Raw genomic sequence first — 18,710 nt, 5'->3', positions numbered from 1 at the left:
GAAGGAAGCCCGTGAAAGCAGAGGACACGGCAGGCAATGCTTCTTGGTCTGAACTCAACTTTGAGAGATTTCTGATAAGTTTGTTGAAACAGTCTTTAGGAACCAATTTAATTTTCATCAAAGGTATCCTCTCTCTTTGCCAAAATAATGTTGCTTTAAAGCAGGAACAGCTTGAACTGTGCAGCTTTCAGCTTTCACATGAATCACATAGAAAAATGCGTTACTTGAATCCCTATTTCAAAGATCTCTACCATGTCTTATGGAGTTGTAACCTGGATATCCAATGTCCCCCATTCATCTTGGGGAAGGGAAAACAGAGGGTTTCCCTTCTCCCACCCTAGAAAGTTATAAACATTTCATAGAAGCTTTATGTGAAAACAAACCAATTTTTCTTTTTCACCTATGCTTTCAGGAAGTCATAAACCTGATGTGCTAGCGACCCATTCTACAAAAAAACAATTTTTCAATATTTGTGAGAGGGTTAAATTCTGTTCCCCCTTCCCTTTTCACCAATCTTTGCCTTATAGGGAGTGAAGAGTTGGTAACACTACGCCTTCTCTATATCAGAATAAAATTCTCACAAGTACCCTAAATGCTGCAGCATACTATTTCAATCGAACCCAAAAAGAGTGTATCCAGTTCTTCGGATTTTATCATAAGGCATACAATATTTGAAATCTTTGATTCATATGAATCTTAGTTTTCTTGTGTAAATTCTAGCCATTCTGCCTACAGAGAAAAAAAAGAAAGTACAATCCCAGGACACCCTACAGATACAAATACCACAAAGCAAATGAAAATAATCTGCAACATATAAAAATCATGATGTTTCAAAGAATAATAACAACCTAGTTAATACTGCTCCGTAATTTTGTAATTGCACAGTCTACCCTAGGAACGTTGAGCTAGGACTTTAAACACCTGTGTTAGTTCCAAGAGGCATTTTAGAAAAAGCAGTTTCATCCCCGTGCCACATAACCAGCTCCAATCAATATGTTTTCTACAGTGTAATGTCTATTAAGTGCATTCCTTGGTGACAGAGCTACATACAATACAGACACAATAGTTAAAAAAAAAATCCACAGTATCTAGTCAGCATCTGTGTATCATTCAAACTTCTCTCTCCTCACTGTCTGCAACCTATCACAAAAGTGATTTGTGCTTGGGAGTGTACTTAAGGGGTCTGGCGCAGGGAAATGGCATCACACATTTCTATGGTCCACCTACTATGGCCAGGCTGTTGGCCATTAAGACTACCCAACTAAAACAGCTGGTTTCTGCTCCTCACAAGCACTATTTGCATAGTAAAGACCCTATATTAATCACGAGCAATATAACCACATAACCCAAATTAACCCTAAAAATAACTTCCAATACAGAGATGTGAAATACTTCATTCATGCATGTTTTCATTTCACGAGAGCCTTGTTACACCAATTACTCTTGTTGGTTTGGCAAAAGTTAGATTTGCTGAGTGCCAAATTCTGTGCACAGATGTATGTGCCTGGCTACTGCTGAAATAAAAATCAGAGGCTTTGACTTCCACTTTTCTTTTTATCCCTCTGGTCTGGAAGACAGTCTATCAATCATAGACGAATTGAATACGATGCACACACACATGCACGCCCAAATGGCTTTATGCACACAAAAGAAAACGGGGCCATTTGCATTTAGAAGTGCTTTTATGAGGTATGCATTTAGTAACTCTGTTTACAGCTGGGGTCTGGGAGACGATTTCGGGAATGACATCCAGAGAACTGAATACAGCACTGGCAGTTGAATGAACGCTCGCAGCAGCCTGATCCTCATCCTGAAAGCGGGTGGTACCCCTTTTTTTGGCAAGTATGCCACATCACAGGGACTAGATGGTGCTATTCCCCTTTCTACCCCTTCTCCATGCTCTTTCGCCTCTTCCCACTTGCCCTCCTTTAACACGTTCAAGGCTCTGGGCAAAATGGCACAGGAAAGGAATGAGAGAGAAACAGGAACCCCCACAAGTGAGCATTCTTTTTGTGTTTTTTTTTTTTGCCTTGTTGGACTTAATTGAAGAGGGAAACTGTTAAGCATTCAGCTGCAGGCTTTATCCAAACCTCCACCCTTTGGTGTCTTTTCAATCTTGTTTTCTCCCCTGATGCCCAGAGTCTGGCCAGTGTGAATGTAATTTACAGCACACACAGTAAGGAGCTCTGTCATGAATTCGACACCTCTTTGAGGATCAGAGATAAGAAGTACCAGTGCCAATCTAGATGCCTGCAAGCTCATTTTCCCTGCCCCTGAACCAGCAGGTGTGTTATGGTGATTCTTAGCTCACATACAGACGTGGTGATCACCTACAGCAGCAACCGTATTGCTAAAGCAGAATGATGGTTAAAATGTAAGGTCATCAGAAACAAAAGAAACCCTCCCAAAGCAGCTGCTGCTTAATTGCTGAATAAACTTTTAAGAATTTAGTCTGTAACCAAAAAACCCCACAGTTCCACTATATCTCAGTGGCTGCAGAGATTTGCATTACCTTGGAGTCCGATCCCACATTTCACGTTCACACGCATTCCCTATTAACTCAAGCCGAAGTTCTGGAAAGCAAGAACAGCACCAGACTGCACACACAGTAATGAGTTCCTGCTTCAAAATATGGCTCCTTCCTCATAAAGGTGAGCCTGTAATTCTGTCTTTAACAGTCTGTGTGGCTGAGGGGGGAACATGCTTTGTAGCCTAAGTTACCAGGTTAAGTACAAATTTGAGAGAGAGTCGGAGGCATGTAACAATACAAAATTCTGCCCAGGACTATAACTGGAATGCTCCCAGTCCGTCTCTTCCCCATCATTATTAGGCAGTAAGAGGGAAAGTAGGAGACACAGAAAATAGGTGTGCTGCTCACCTTGTTTAATTTTACCAACTTACATGAATAAAAAAAAAAGATTAATATTTTATAACCTTCGCTTTCATCATAAATAATTTTGTGACAGTTCAGCATTTCTGTAGATTATTTACAGCTTTTTGGTTGATGTGTGCTCCAAAACCATAAAAAAATAATAATGGTTTTTTGGATACTGCCACAGCGGCACGAGTACACCTTTTCAGATTTCCTATATTCGTTTCAAGGACACTCCAGGCTGAGGCTCCACAAATTCTCCCTTTTCACAGAGCTGTTCTTTAATAAAGCACCAACACTCTTGCTCCAAAAATGCCAAATATAGTTGAGAGAACTCCTTGAGAACATGGTTTTGCTAAAAACTATTTATATTCATAGATTCCTGACAGTTTGCTTCATTTTGATACAGTCTCTCTGCATTTAGCCTTCCCATTCTGATTTTTTTAAACTTTGTTTTTGGTTTAAGATTTGGAAAAGAAACAAAAGCTCTCATCAGGGAAAAAGATATATAACTACGTAAATGACTTATTCTGTATGGACAACTACATGTAAATAGTCATGAATCTTTTTGTAAGCAAGACAAAACATAAAATAGACTGCTTAGTTGTAAATTTAAACCTATTTCACTTTCAGGCTTCACTTCTTCCAGTGTGAATCAGCCTATTATCTTTAAGTATGAAATGAGAAAAAAAGATTTGCTCTTTGTGTACACTCAAAGATGAACATTTCCCCAAGACTGAGAGTGTGTTTCTTGAAGATGGAAAGCATATAACACCAAGAAACACATTTTAGTACTGCTTCTCAAGAGCATTTTTGTTTTTACAGCAAATGCAGTTTGAGATTAAGAAAATACGCTTGAAAACCAGCTAGTGAAAAAGTGATATAAACCAAACCAATGAAGCTTTGTGGTGAAAGCAAAACAAATTAGTACATGGCCCAAAAGTTAAAGACACAAAATCTGCAGTTTACAGTACATTTGCTTGCATCTTTTTGCGGTATGCAAAATAATGCATAAAAATTCAGGATTAAGCATATTTAAATGTCACTTGAAACAGAATTAGAATAATTGTTAGAATGTTATAATAAGGCATCTGTTTGGAGCAGTATCTGCTCTATAATTGCCTGGTCAATATTTTTAAGTTTGCTGAGGAATATCTAGCCAGAGGAAAATCAGAATACATCATTGTTCCTTCCTTCATGCTGCCTGAGCCTTCAGTCTTTCCAGGAATAGTAAAAATATGAAAATACTAACAACATGTGATTTCTCTGCTAAGTTTGCTTTGGGCTAATTCCCGTCATTGGAAGACACAAGGACAGAGCAGGCTACTGCATTTACTTGCCAGAGTTTTACAGACAAGACAAAACTAAAATACACTCTCTACTTATTTCCTCCAATCTGCCTGACGTTTCTTTCTTATTGAGCTCTCTCCTTTCTTTCTAGCCCCCAATGGGCCCTGCACTAACAGTAGCATAAATATCATCTCAAATATATTGCTGTGGGTAACAATATGGGCTGCTAAGAGTGACTGATCCCATAAAGAACTGAGGCGGCTTTGGCTAAAAGCTAGAGAGTTTCCTTGTCCGTTGGCAGTGGAAGTGCCCTTCGCCTTGGTGCTTGTACCCTTGGGTTCCTCTCCTGCTGAAGTCTGGAACGGCTTCTAGCATAGTACTTGGCTCTTTCGGTCTCAAATCTTTTAACAGAAGCGAGGCCAGAAAGATACTATGCGAAGCCACCATCATTTATTGTTTCTGCTGACCTCCCTGAACCTCACACACTTCTTGTCAGAGCAAAGATATGCTGGCAGTATAAGGACCTGACTGACTGTGCTAGGCTGCAATATTGTCCACTAAATTCTGAAGGTATTCTGATAGCCCTGCCCGCATATGTTATTTTGTCATATCAGGACCAAGCAAAGGTGGGCAGCAAGTCAGGCAAGGAAGGAAGGGCCTAGTGCTGTTACAAAGTGCTTCATGATCATTTTGAGGACATTGCAAACTGGCCAGGCACTGGCCAAATCGTCACAGTGAAGTGCTAGGCAGAGAGACTGTGTGAAAGTGGAGAGTGTCCTTGGAAGGCTAGGCTGGGATGCAGCCATCTACACTGCGCATTGCATGCTGGATGACAGACTGAGACACACAGAGAGCCTGGGGGTGTGGGGTGGGGGGGTGGCAGGTTTGGAAGTTTCACAGACTCGTTCCCTGAAATTTTTGTAGTCAAGTCCTTTACTTATAGTGACCTAAATCCTGACAGAGAGCTCTTCAGACTGGGAGGCAAAATTGGAAAACAGAGGAAACACAGGTTGTTTGCAGTTCTAAGCACAGTTCATAAAACTTGTACAATTCGATCAGTGTCTGCAATGCTGGATAAACCCCTCGTTCCTACTTAGCATGTAGAATCCGAGGTCTATGCATAATTTTTGCATATCAAGCAGCCCATGGTGCTTGAAGTTGCATATATGTGCAGCAAGAATAGTGGCTATCTGCCAAAGACTTTCTAAACTGAATGAACAGGCTCACACAGACAACATGAACCTGCCTGACGCCATCCAGAAAACCCCAGGAATGGGGTTTGTAGCTTCAGAGTATAGCTGTGTTGCCACAAACAGCCATCTCTTGTTTCTGTGTTCTTTCTCTCTTCCTCTTTGTTATTAAAATTGCAAAACAGACTTATGTCCGCTCCAGACAGTGGAACTCTGGAGATTTTTAGCAAGGTGTCTGGAAAAGGTGTACAAGTAAAACAGGGTATGTTACACTCAGACTGAAATTCTAAGAAAGTTGTTCTTAGAAGGATACAACTTTGTAATCCTTTGGAGCAAATCTTCTCAGATACGGTAGACAAAGCCATCTATAGATACCTCACTGAAGACCAAATCCTAAGCCTGCAGCCACAACAACTCCACCTTCCACTATCACTGAAGAATAACTCCTTTAGTTGTGTTATTTAGTGGCAAAAGCTGAAAACCAAACACAACAGATAACTGGAGAAAGGCTATTTGACCTTTAACATCAATGAACTTGGAAGTCATGAGAGGGAGTAAACAAGGAGCTCTATGAGGTTTTATGTAATGTTGTTTTTCAGAAGATAACTGTATTTTGACTTATTTTCTAGGTTTTGCAGTATCCTTTTTTCTGCTAACACCATTATTGGCAGATTACTTAGCTTAAACATTTAGAGAATCAACTGGCAAAAAAACGCCTTTTGACAGTGTAGTTTGACAAGATGAAAGGCGAGCAATAGGTGACACGGAAGTTCACTGCGAGACATTCCACAGACTGCCACAATGACCAGAAGTCCCGTGGGCAATGGGGGACACAATAGCCTCTTGGAAAACAGAGTCAATATAGAAAGGAGATGTGAAAGCAAGCGAGTTATCTATTTGAGAGTATTGAATCAGTGGAAGGAATGACTAGAGAATGAGAAAACAAGAGGCAGATAAGAGATTACAGACAGATGCATCACATATGGGTTTTAACTGTGCTGGAGCAGACTACCTCCACCCTGGTCTTCTAGGCAAATGGCCAGTTTGTTATTTCATTGCCTACCAGCCACACAAAGCAGCTAGAGTATATGTGCCTGAGCAGTGCTTGTTGTGGGCAACCACTGCAAAGCAAAGCAGTTTACACATACGCACTCCTCCAGATATAGAAAACAGATCCAAGAAACTCACACTCCTCCAGATACAGCAAGAAAACAAATACACATGCCAATTCCCAGAGATGGAGTACCTCAAAGCAGCTCTTTAAACCGAGTACTCTGGAAGATGAATGTGAGGCTTTCAGAATATATTGTGGTAAAATAGGAAATAGGGAGAGAATAGGGAAGAGAAACACTAGCAACGAGCTGCCGTATGCATCTTCTCAACACGTAGTAAAGTTGTAAGAAAAAGGCATTAAAACCCAGTTATTACCTAATATAATGGCATGTTCCATCTAGTAGCTACCAAGCCAAATGGGATGTGAAGGAATGAAAATGGACACTCCCACAGCTGGGCCGCAGACTGAAAACACTTTTGGCAGGCTTTGGATTAGACTGCATCAGTGCAGACCTGTGTGACGCTAAACCCGTCACAGCCTTCAGCACTTCACCCAGCTTTCTGGAGTAAGCAGTGTGAACACAGAGCAGCCTGACCAAATCACAAGGATGTAAGCACCCTCTCTGCCCAATAGCTGTGCAGGACAGTTTTGACTACTTCTTCATAAGCCCTGGAGCTGAACTTCCTCAGAAGAGGTCAATGTTTAGATTTCAGAGTGCTAGTCTTTTTAAGTGAGACTTCAGAGGCCAATGGATGTGGTGTAGCAAATGAGTATGAGCAAACAGGACACCTACAGGTACTAACGGATGAACAGACTGTCTCTACCCTGGTCTTCTAGGCAAATGACCCCTGAACTAAGTCTTCATACAGACTGCAAATTAAGGAAGCCTTAGCCTCCTCACTAGGCACACAACTTTAAAGAAGAAAATTAACCTCTGTGTACTACAGCCAATAAAGCATTAAATCTGCTGTAAAGACCCTTCAGTTAAATATACGAATGTCGCAGATGAGCATGACAGAGAGAAACATATGTCCAAATACGAGGAAGACCATGCTTATTTCTGGATAAGGCAGTATTGCTAAACGACGACATGACAAAAACCCAAGGAGAACCTAGAAAAAACGTAATTTGTGCCAATACTTCTCCAGATGCCAACTTCTTTTTAGCAACATAAAACTATTCCTAGAATGATGACTTTCCACTTCCTAGAAAAAGCAGGATTTGGGAATCATACAACTCAGAAGTGAGGATTTTTATTTGGAATTGAATGCTGGACTAGGTAAACTAGTTTCCTGCCTTGGCTACAGAGGGCAGGACCTAGTAGCAGGTATGATAAGGCTCTTGTTCCTAATATATAGGTAATACAGGTAAAATACTCCACTGACCCTCTGTGAGACGATCCCACTTCTTATATAATGCTCCAGTGGAAAAGAGGGACAAAGATGAAAAGAATATCATCCTCCCAGGACCAGAACTGATTAATCCCTAAATGAGAAACACACTACAAATACATTGAGAAATCTCCCCTACAGAACTGGAGGTTGAAAATAATTCATTGGAACTACTGCAATCCTCACCAACAGCACTTTTTCTTGAAATTTCTGGAATTTATTTGGAAATGGAATTTCAAGCTGAACCATGAGTGGACTTGGCAAGCCACCGTGAGACTCGCTGATATTGTCACACACTGGTTTTACAGGATTATTACTCAGGAAAGCTGAAACCTCGATAACTCTGTTGATATCTATTGTGTCTTTTCAGACGAGTTCTTTTTTAACTGAAATTTATCTTACCGTTTGCTTCCTTTGATCTTGACAAATAGTGGTTTCATTTTCAGCAACATCCACATTCACAGGGAGTGACACTCTTCCTAATGCAGATCATTTAAAACAGTTAGCAGAAGGCCTTATTTATAGATGCAACGTATACGTGTGAGATGGATGGGACCTCTGTGCAGTAAGCAAATGAGTGTCAAAAGCAGACATGTCACTAGCCAGTTACTATGACTTATAAGATGAAAATAAATGTTTAAATGCTGTGAAGTGATAAAATGTCAAAAAGGGAGGCAGAATGAATGGCCTAAAATGGAGGGCTCGTTTGAGCGAACCAGTCCCAGAAAGTTCAGTCATGCTGTCCTAACAACAACAAATCCGTGCAAGTTTCTCCTACTGATCATATGCTTTTTGTACTTGCCAACAGAAAAGTATATTTAGTAACTCCCTGAAAGGTTTACATCTATTACATTGACACAGAATACAAATGAGGCATTTTAAGTGGCATTTTATGGTTATGTTGTAAAACAAATTGCCACATCTGTTTGAATTCCTGTTTTACCATACCCATTCTTCAATCTTCTTCAACCTGTCTTTACTCCGAGACCCTTCTCTTCCCCAAGCCTCTGTTTTATACCATCCAGAAGCTTATGTCTTTATTTACCAGCTTTGTTCTGTGGAATATAGCCACAGTAGCTTTGCAACTTGCCATACATTCCATTAAGTTGAGAGGTTGTTCCCGTAACGTAACAGAGGAACGGCGCAGTCACAGTTTGCTCAGATAATGTCAGATTAATCAATCATTTTTAAATACCAACAGGCGCAAAGTATAAAAGTACTCAAAATCCAGTGTATATAAAGTGCTTTCTTATGAGGTATAATTCATCACACACCTTTGCCATGGTATCAGTAATACTAATTTTGCCCTTGCACTTCAAACAGTGTATCACTTTGCATGCACTTATCTATGCACATTGTTAATGCATGTAGGCTGCTAAAATTCTACATCCTTCCCCTTTGAAAAAGACAGAAAATAGCCAAGTGAGAAACCGTAAAAGCATATGCCCATATTTCTTCGGCATTAAGCATCAGAAATCAAGAAGTTTTGCATTGTTCATTTAATACTTTCCATGCAAACATAATGGAAAGCGATTTAACTGAGCATGGCATAGTAGGCAGTTATTCAAATGCATGATATTAGGCACTCCCAGGCCTGTTCCTTCAGTGCTGAATGTAGCTTTTCTCCAGACAGGTGGTGATCTCCCAGCTTGCTGCAGGATGTAGATGTGCTATGTGTAAGTTGACATTTATTTTGTCAATATTGATCATAAAAGAACATTCAGCTTTTCAAAGTTGTGCTTATTGATACCATCTTGCAACATAACACTCTGTACGGTAACATCTAAGTTGCACAGTAACCCAATAATGCTCCTAAGGTCACATGGGAGTTAGAAATGGCACAGCATCTCTAAAAGACCTGGCAAACCTTTTGAAATGAAACATCAGACAGAATTAGCAGTCCACTGAGCAGGCATTGCCAGAGAATCAACTCCTCAGCAATTTCCAGTTCCTCTTCTCTTACTTCTCTTTCCTTCCCATCCCTGTCCTCCCTTCTCTTTCCAAACTCATTTCTCCTGTTAGACCTGGAGTGCAACCACGTGGAAAGCAGACAGCATAAGCACCAGTACAGCACAGAGCAGCAGCTCAAGAGCACTGTTTTCTGTCTTCCTAGTGATAGCTGCTCTCCAGTGTGCACTGCTGGTTCCAGTTCCTCCCTCCTGTGGCTAATGCTCCAAGCATTAATGCATCGGCACAACATCCATAAACTACGCACCAGAAATGATCTCCTCACTAGCACTATCCAGGGCATTAATGGATGCCACCAGCATACTCACCACCACCCTCTCCATAACCTCTCTAGAGAACCAATAAGAAAGGTCTAGTATTCTCTGTTTCAGTACATATATGTCACCAATTTCCTCCAACTCCTCTTCACCTACAACTTTGCATTCAGTAACAAACACTTTCCCTGGTGTGTGAACACAGCTAGAGATCTCAGGCTGTCTGAACAATATGCCCATCTCATTGTGCCCCAAAGAAGAGATTATTAACAACTATTAATAATAAGAGTATTACTAATACTAATAATCATCTACTTCAGTGACACGGATGCCATTTTCCTCATCCAAACTGGAAAATTGAACTCCTTCCTTCATTTCACCACAACCTTAGCGAATACTAGCCTGCCATCACATTGTCTCTGGGAAACTCCTAACACCCACACCAGTTTCCTAGTGGCCATAGTCAATATAAACAGTAATATATTATAAAGTAAAGTATGTAGAAAAACCCAGCAGCCATCTAAAACATACAAACAAGTCAGTAATATATAACCAGCCCCTCAAAGGTGTTAGTTTTTGCTTTCAGCAATCTAAAGAGTAGTTTTAACCAAGAAAAACACTTCTCCAGGGACACAGGTCACATTTTTGACCGAGCCACTCACTACCATGTATGAACTCACTTCATGCAGAAAGGGACCCCGCGGTGCTCATAGGTCCAGCCTTCAGGTGTCTTCCCTCACCTCCTGCAGACACCCTTCAGCCCCTTCAGCGAAACCTGACAGTGTCATTTCTGTGGACGTGAAGGACACCTAGTGGAGTCTTGCTCGCTCCCAGCAGAATGCATAGTTTTAGCTTCTGATCCCCAATGTCTTATCCTTGTTTCTGAAAACCAGCATATGCTTCTATTCTCTAAGGTCAGGCAGAGAAGTCCAAAACCGTACAGATTTCTCTCTTCCTGCTGTCAATAGGGACGTGCAGTTCCCCTCTGGCATCCTGCACCCCCTCTGCAGCACGTGCTGTCTCCTGGACTTTCTCGCAGTCCCTTGCACCTGTATTACCCTCCTCTCCACTCAGCCTCCCAGCACAGAGTCACTTCTCTGCTACACCAAGAAGTCTGGAACGGTCAATACCACAACCCCTGGCTCTCGAAACTGCACATATTGGTGAGAATATTGTGCATTTATCCTGTTCTGATCCAGCAGGGATTACAGCCATGCAGACTTTCACCCTCTGGACTCATCGACACTGTAGCACTTTAGGAGTGTAATTCGTGGGCAAAACCCTCTTAGTTTTACCCTAGCTCAACACCTTAGCACTGAGATTACGGAGGGCCTGAACCTTCCACAAAAAAAACAACAGAGGGCTTTTGTGGCTAGGGAATGAAACTCTCATATATGGCTAAGCACAATTAAGTCTGCTGTGGAAAAAAAACAAAAGGCTTATTCAGATTGTTTTGTAAAAGCTTAAACATAAATATTTAATTTGGAATATTTTCTAAATTCACTTTCAAAAACCATCATTCACAGTATTTCAAAGGCTGAGGCACAGAGGTGTTTTATCTCTAAAAGAATAAGTAAACAAATGCAAGTTTCCCCCTGTTCATTTAGCTGAATATGTCAAAGCAAGAAGTTGCCAAAAAATTAGGAAAGATGTAAACAACAACCATTCCAATAAGTGGGTATATCTCATGGTAAAGGTATAACCTTTACAAAGGAGGAAGGGAATTTCTATAAATGAGATGTTTCTATTGGAGTAAAAGCCAATTGCCATGTTTTGTGTCACAGAATTGCTGGAGTTACCATCCCCTTCCCACGGGGTATCTCTGGTTGCCCGAGTGCTATAGTGGGTGCCCCTCAGGACTAGAGGGACACACTCACCCCGCAGGCCCTGTGTTTTCCAGAGGCCGCCCCACCCAGCCCCATCTTTCCCAGCCCCAAGACAGCAGCCAGCTGTCTGGGGATACAAGAGAAGCATGGTGCCAATGTAAGCACGGTCAAATTGCAAGTGCTTTCCCTCCCTGTTATCTTAATTGAGACCAATCCCACAGCTAGCCAAGAGAGCTGAGCCCAGTAAAACACATCTCAAAACCATTAAGGAATTCCCTGTCTCAGGCTACAATGAGGGGGCTGAGTGCAATGGGTATTGCGATCTATTTTCCTCAGCCTGATCCTAATCCCTCTGTACCTCCATATAACTCAGCTTCAGATGGCCAAACTCTGCCTGTCCTTCCTCTGCTGCAGCTGACATAACCTCATCCCCACTGACCCCACAGGGCGAGCCAAGGCCAGCACAGGGCAGATGAAATCCCCTTACACTCTTCAGCAGGAGAAGAGCCATTTCTTCTCTGCAGGAGGCTGCCAAAGGCTGTGGAGGCTCACACATATCAGCTGGGGCAAATTCCCCCATGTGCAACACAGACACAGGAACCATCTGGCTCACTGCCACATCCCAAAACCTAGTTCACCCCACATGTCCCCTATTCACTCTGGTCTCCCCTGTTCTGCAGGTGCTGGAGAAATCTGTCCCCGCTGGTAGCTCAACCCATGCGCAGCACTGCACAGGGAGCCGGACACCCAGCCACTCCACGAAAGAGTGACTCAGTCCATGCTGAGAATAGGTGCGGTTTCCATTCCCAGCTACAAATATTTTTAGCTGCTCTAACAGAACAACTTGTCAAGATGACCCAGGAAGTGTTTTAAGAAGAAAACACAATAGAATTTATGGACAGAGGTACACAATGTGGATGTCAAGTCTCTAAGGCAAGAAGCATCTCATGCTGGAGCTGGGATGCATGTATGTTTCCTGGCCCACGCAGTGTATAACCTTGAGTCCAACACTTGCACCTACTCCACTTACACTCTCCAGAGAATATTTCATTCACCCTGTGCATGAAATCAGTGTATTTGTGATGGGTTGAAAGACAGAAAGGGGATATCCAGAATTCACTACATCAATGATTGAAACACTGTGAGCAACATACTGAACTTTTAACAGTTTTTGAAACAGACTTTCTAAATTTTTTTATGATTTGTTTTATTTTTTTTTTCCCCAGAGACCAAATTCAAGATTTGTTATGTTCAGATTTTCTCTGTGCCTCACATGGGAGCAGGATTCAGTCCAAAATATTCCTCAGCAGAGCTGACCAATACAATTTTGGCCGTCCGTCAGCTACTAATTCTGTCCTACTTTCTTCCCTTTCAAATTTGAAGGAAGTCCACACTTGATTTTCTTAGTAAAGGAAAAGTTCATCTATCTTACCTGAATGCCAACACAAGTGTTGCAAATCATTCTAAGGTGGGATTATAAACCTTTTATGAATTAATCATTGTCCACTGTATTGGTGGAAACCTTAGAATTAGGCTCTCTGACATATTGAGTAATGGCTCCAGGAGGTACCAAACACCTCACAGAATTCTTCCAGACTGAAATGTTTCATTAGCTTCTACAGCATCCTGACTAGGTCTATGGCCCTGTTGTCACTGCCCTCACAGCTTGGCTTTCCACCATCATTCTGGAACAAGTTCTACTGCTCAGAGCTAATGTCCCCAAGCAGCACACGCAGGCCATGACATGGGCAGCTTGTGAGTTAGCCATTCTGCTGTTTTCAGCATGTTGAGAGCAAAATGAAAGGGTTTAAAGTTATTTTAAAATAATATTCAAGTAGACTTCCACCAAACACTAGAGGTGCAACAACTGCCATCTTAGGAACTGAATACAGGCATAAAATGCTCCTGGGAATATGCACCACAGTATCTAAATTTTCAAAGCAAGCAGCAAAGTCTGAGTTCTTTGATTTCTCATTGTTCAGGTGGAGACAAACAGAAAAGCTGGAGTGAGGGGTTAAGGTGGCTCCGCATTTCTGAAAGGTGAACAGACATGTTTCAGCCTCAGAACTGAGAGCCTGAGAACACGAAGTTCACTGGTGATTTTGGGAATGCATACCATGAAGTTGTATGTAGGTACACAGATATGGTGAATTACTCCTTCAATCAGCAAACGCTCTTGCATATAAGGACTCCGATCCAGAGTAACCATTCTAAACCTAAATGAGTAAAGGGAGTAGAAGTTCATAAACACCATGAACCACTCCTGTACCCACATGTGTAGGAACTCCTTTTGCTTGCTAAAGATGCCCTTCTCTCTGTGATGTGATTCCTCTAGACTACACAGTTTTGCTACTCTCAGCTAGAGAAGTCACTAATAGCAATAATAAAAGACACAGAGAATACATTTAACAGCAAGGTACCATATTCTGTGGAAATTACTGCTTTGTATTAATATTTATTGTTTAGCAACTGCATAATAGGAAGGCTAAATGGTCTACTTGAGTCATTTTGTGAGGATGCATTTACACTTACAATGTTTAATAAAACATTTGCCAATAGCTATCCGAATAATATAGACATATTTTTAAATTAGCTTTTGGGCTAGTCTATGGAGGAAAGTATCCTCTGTTACGCTGAAGTGTTTAAGCCACTTCTGTCATGCCATTACCTCTCACACAGACACCCTCATTTCAGCTTAAATAAAGCAGAACTTGGTGGTGAGAATGCTCCATGGGAGGAGTTACACTAAAAAAGTGAGTGGTTTAAAATTCACACCTTGTCTTATGTTAGTATAGCTTTTCCGGGGCCCAGATCTGTAATTCTGCTTCACAGAAATTTTATAGACATGCATGTACACACACACACACACACACACATACACATATATTGCTCTTAATTTATATAGAACAATCTGCATTATTGTCATAGAGCAGCTACACTCTGTCCAGGAAAATTTAGGTTACTACACACAAAAGAGAGTCCTACTGTTTATCCAAAACCAAGGATCACATCTGTGCCGACTGGCAGTTAGGCAGAGCCATCTGTCATTTTGGGGTATCCTAATGGGATTTGGCATCAGAAGATGAGGTCCTGTAACCAGGTAAAGATCAAGGGACAAGAATGCCTCGAGGCTTCAATTACCCACAACTTCACATTGTGCTGCCTTCAGAAATCTGTTCTGGGAAGTGCAATTCATTGATGTTTATGGTTCGCATTTGGTGTTCCTGGAAGCAGAACAGCTTGTAAAATTAGCAGCTGTAGCTCTATAGCTGGGAGAAGGGCAAGAAAATTGAAAAAGTGGAATTTTGATTTTATTTATTGATACTTCTGACTTTGGCACAAATCCAGTTTAACAATGCTACCTTCAAAATGCCTTTTATTTCCAGGTGACCATTCTGTATTTACGCCCTGTATAGAGTTTATTTTATTCCCTGTGTACAGTCTGTATCCAGACCTCCAGAGACCCCTATTTCTGAAGTTCTTTTATCTTTTTAAATGCTGAGTGCCCTCTATTACCAAGAATTTTGGTAGTCATTTTATGAGCTTGGAATTAGATATTTTGTGAAATGAAACAAACAAACAAACCGATCACCACGGAGAATGCACGGTTCTGCTGAAAAAAAGGTGAATAATTCTCCACCCATTATTCAACAATAATCCAAAACAAATTATTCCAATTAGATGTGATTTTGTGGCTGAGGCACTGCACTGACGCAGATAGCTATTTGTACAAATTAGAGCTACAAAGTATCTTCCCTGCCCAGACAAAAGCAGAAAAGTTCTCAATAATATTAGTAATGTATATTATTTGGAGCCAGGACAACTTGTATAAAGTTGTCTAGGTGTTACGAAAAAAGCTCTTTTATGAAAGGATCCACATTTTTGAGTCTACAGAAACAAAGATGCTATTAAAGCCAATGAAGTTTAAAAGAAAAAACAACTCCAAAACCCCCACAACAAGATGCCAGACCAAATATTGTTACTGACAGAAGATATCAAGTCGTCAGGCCTGAAACATATCTAATATCTTCTATTTTAGAATAATCTGATTCAACACAGCTTTGCAACTGCCAGTATAATGAAGACAACGCTAGTAACGATGCCTTGAATTTTTTATTTGAGAACTGTCAAAGTTCCCAGGAGATGTAAAACCACTGCTCCACTTGATCGCCTTGTGCTCTGAGGACAGACTACTTAGGTGTAATTCTCAACTGAGAAGCAAAGTCAAGACACTTGGTTATGTACTTCATTTCCTCGGAAACATTTCTGGAACAGTTGCAGTACGGATAAATGGGGATTCACCCGTAAGTTCTGCACTCAGAGCTTTGGTTAAATGCTGCTTTAAGAGGACAACAGCTAACAAGTTCTCAGCATAACTTTTCCACACACATTTTTTCTCTTGGCCACATACTTTGCTCCTTCTTAAAACAGCTCTGTTAGGTTCTCCACTGCAGCCAGCCAGGCTCTCTGTTGTCTGCCCTTCCCTTCTGAGACGACTGCCAAGGGATTGCTTTAAACCTCCTGCTCACAACCCTAGTTCCCAACGCTGATTGCTTCTGATCTTAGATAGCTCAACTGGTTATTGAATAGCTATTTAGATAACTGGTCAACCATTCCCTTTGCAGAATGGTATCCCCCAATAAAATAGCTGGAAAGTCATTGTGTATGTGAAACAAGGTGGGTTGGGATGTTCTGAGGCACCCACATTAGATACCTAATGCCACAGACTGCCACTTCGGTGCTTGTGATATTGCTCTTCTCCCAAGCCAAGCATCACAGGACACAAAGGTTGCCTGGAAAGTGGGCCAAACAGCAGGATGCTTGAGAGTATTTTTACAGAGTGGCACTATCACAAGAAGGATGCCATTTCCATACTATGTTAAAATATTTCAGCTTTTTTGGTATGCAACTGGAACTTTCTGTGCATGTTTTTACTAAGAAATAATTTTAAAAAGGAGTTACCTTTTTTCAAAACTTGAAAACTCTTACCAAGTTTTCAAGTAGCCAGTGGTCACAAACAGTAAAAAAAGGTAATAAATCGGAAAAAGTCCAGGGTGTAAACACTGGGAGAGCCTTTGGTTTTTAATTCCCCCTGTCAATCCCATAAAGCTGTGTTCAAAAAGAAAGAAAAATAAGTATAATTGTGCGAGGAGCTTCTATCTTTTACACAGAACACTGCAGCAAATGCACATCAACAGACGCAAGGTAAATTTTTATATGCTGCTACTTGAACAACAGATCTCAACAGCATAAACAACGGTACTGCCTCATGCTTAGCACCATTAGAGAGGTGCCGTGTGTGGGACTCACTGCCTCACGGCATGGCGCGACCCTCCCCACGAGAGCAAGGCAACACTGAGAGCGCCAGCCCACCCTGCAGCAGCAGAGAGGAAACTGAATGTTTAGAAGGGGATGCTGTGAGTCCCTCAGGCTTATCTGCAGGACCCAAGCAGCCCGCAGCTGCCTCCGAAGAGAAAAGCAGGTTGTCAGCAAATACTATTTTCTGCCTTTGAACCTGGAAGAGAATGTGATAGACTCACGAATGTTGCAAAGAAAGAGGAGCATACATGTCCAGTGAAGCTTTTCTTCAGGATTTAAGTATTCCTTTTTCCAAACTTAAGAGAGCTGCATTGTTCATGAAATTTAATGCTCTAACTTGGTCCATTTTCAGAAGGTAAATCCTAAAAAGCTCAGTGTGGCTTTTTTAAACAACTGCCACCACAAATCTCCAGAATTTTGTGTTTCTAACCTTGCTTTTAAGTGCTTGCATGACTAATAAAGTGTGACATTGCTGAGATTTGCTAGCATTCTTTTCTGTAACATAAGTTCTAGCTGACAAAAATATGGCTAAATTTAGATACCTGCAGCAAACAAGAACCTTCGAAACAAAAGCAGGCTTAAGGATTAAAATTCGCTATGACATGTTTGTGCTCCAACATACGCAAGTTCACATAACCCCTTGTCTGCTGCCCCATTCGCAAAGTCACGGGCTGGCTATGAAAAATAGTTTGCTGAATCCTAGCTATAAAAGCATTACCTAGTTTGATATGCTGCTGCTCCAGCGGGTTGTGCCAGTATGGCAGGTGGAGCCTGCTGGGTCTTTCAACTACAGAATTTTTTTTTTTTTTAAATAAGCCATTAACTAGGGAAAAACAGATGGAAAAAGACCTCCTCCTCTGCAGATAACAAACTGGTGTTAAGATATATTGCTTGAACTGCACCGAGGTCTCATACCAGGATCTCAAAACTCTAAAACACATTCAGATATTATATTGCATTTTCCCAGTTTTCTACTGTCTACGTGCTCTTTAAATGGGGTGAATCCAGCCGCATCCTTGCTTGTTTCTCCCTATACATTTCCTCACATATCCCTGAAAAATCCAAACCACAGTTCAGTATTAGTTCAATAACAGTCAAACTGAAGTCAATTGATGGTTTATCAAATGTAAATATAGAAGATCTACAATGGGAGTTACACCTACAAAAGAGAAATAAGAACGAGATTGTTTAAATCCTTTAGCTGAATTTCAAGTGTCCAATTGTCTCCTTTTTGCTTCTGTTTTCTTTTTTGCATTGTGCCAGACAGCTACCCTAGAAGCCACATGAAGATGACATATAAACAACTCTGCTTTCTAACACCTCTGCTGGTAGAATTAGCCACGTTATTTAAATGTCAATTTGCTGCACAGAGAAATTCTTTTTAAAAAAGAAAAATCAAAGTACCATTCAAAATTGAATTTTCAAGCCATTAACTTGACTAGGCTGGTCCTGCTGCCATACTGAATGTCTGCTAGGTATTCTCGTAACAAGGTCACTTTTTCTAGTTCAAACTTTGCATTAAAGCACCCTAAGAAAAACAGTCAGC

This window comes from Nyctibius grandis, chromosome 11, assembly GCF_013368605.1.
Source record: "Nyctibius grandis isolate bNycGra1 chromosome 11, bNycGra1.pri, whole genome shotgun sequence".
Lineage (NCBI taxonomy): Eukaryota > Metazoa > Chordata > Aves > Nyctibiiformes > Nyctibiidae > Nyctibius > Nyctibius grandis.
The sequence above is the reverse complement of the archived record's forward strand: the minus strand, read 5'-3'. Positions refer to the sequence as shown.